Consider the following 1,181-nt stretch of genomic DNA (forward strand, 5'->3'; position numbering starts at 1 on the left):
ATAACAAAAGAGGGCATTCCTGGCCAGAAGAAGTCCATTAGCATTAAACATAGGCATTATTTTGAGGAAGACGTTTCCGAGAATGTACGTCTGGAACACAGTATTATGTGGTAGTGAATCGTGGACTATGAAATAAACCGGAAGAGAAGGCAATGGAGTGTTTGGGGTCTGATGGTACAAAAGAATATTGGAAATTAGGTGGCAAGATAAGATAAGAAATGAGGGAGTCCTGTACAGAATCAGCGAGGAGAATAATATGTGAAAACAATGACAAGAAAAAGGACAGGATGATCTGATGTGTTATAATGTCAGGGAGTAAGTTGCTTGGTACTAGAGAGAGGCAGAGAGAGTAAAAACTGAGGGGGAAGACAGAGATTGCAATATACCCAACAAATAACTGGGGTGCTACTCTGAGATGTAGAGATTGCTGCAGGAGAGAAATTAGTAGCGGGTCTCATCAAACCAGTCCTATACTGTCTATCTTCATGCCCGAATTTGGACACAGCATTTGAATCATCCAGCAGCTTCGAAGGCTTTTCGGAAGAGTGTTGGTAGAGTTCATGTACACTACAGTTAAAAATGCACTGGTATGTATTTTACTGTCGACTGGAAAGACAGATTACCGTCGCATAGTTCAGGAGCTCTGAGAAGCTGAAGACATTTCCGCTCTTTACTGAGAGTCGTCAAGTGATATTGCGACGAGAAGCATGGTCGCAATCTAATAGTGGGTGTCGAGTTCCATTCCTCCGCGCAGTTTGGTTTTAATGGCGGACTCGGCCCATCATATTTGCATGAAACGGCGTCCTATCGCGTCGTTAACACGCTCCTCTCTCTCGCCCCCGAGAGGCGTCAGCCGGGTGTCGCCGCCTTCGCTCGCATCCTTGACCCCCGTGCTTCAGTGTAGGCACGCAAGACTGAGATGCGTACCACAGACGCGCCTCCGTAGACAAAGTCCCTAAGACGCCTCACAAATACTTAGTTTGTTTGCATGGCCATCTTCCGTAGCAGCTGAGCTGTTATGTATCAGTTATTATTTGCTTTTCCATCATACGCTTGTGCAGCTTTTTCTTTCAAAAAGAATTTATGCTCTGTCTCTTCAAATTGTAGCTCGCATGCACGACCATGCCCGTCCCCCCTGTCCACCACTCACATCTTTGCTGAACATCTAACACATGTTCTCT

The sequence above is a fragment of the Schistocerca piceifrons genome, chromosome 6, assembly GCF_021461385.2.
Source record: "Schistocerca piceifrons isolate TAMUIC-IGC-003096 chromosome 6, iqSchPice1.1, whole genome shotgun sequence".
NCBI classification, from domain to species: Eukaryota; Metazoa; Arthropoda; class Insecta; order Orthoptera; family Acrididae; genus Schistocerca; species Schistocerca piceifrons.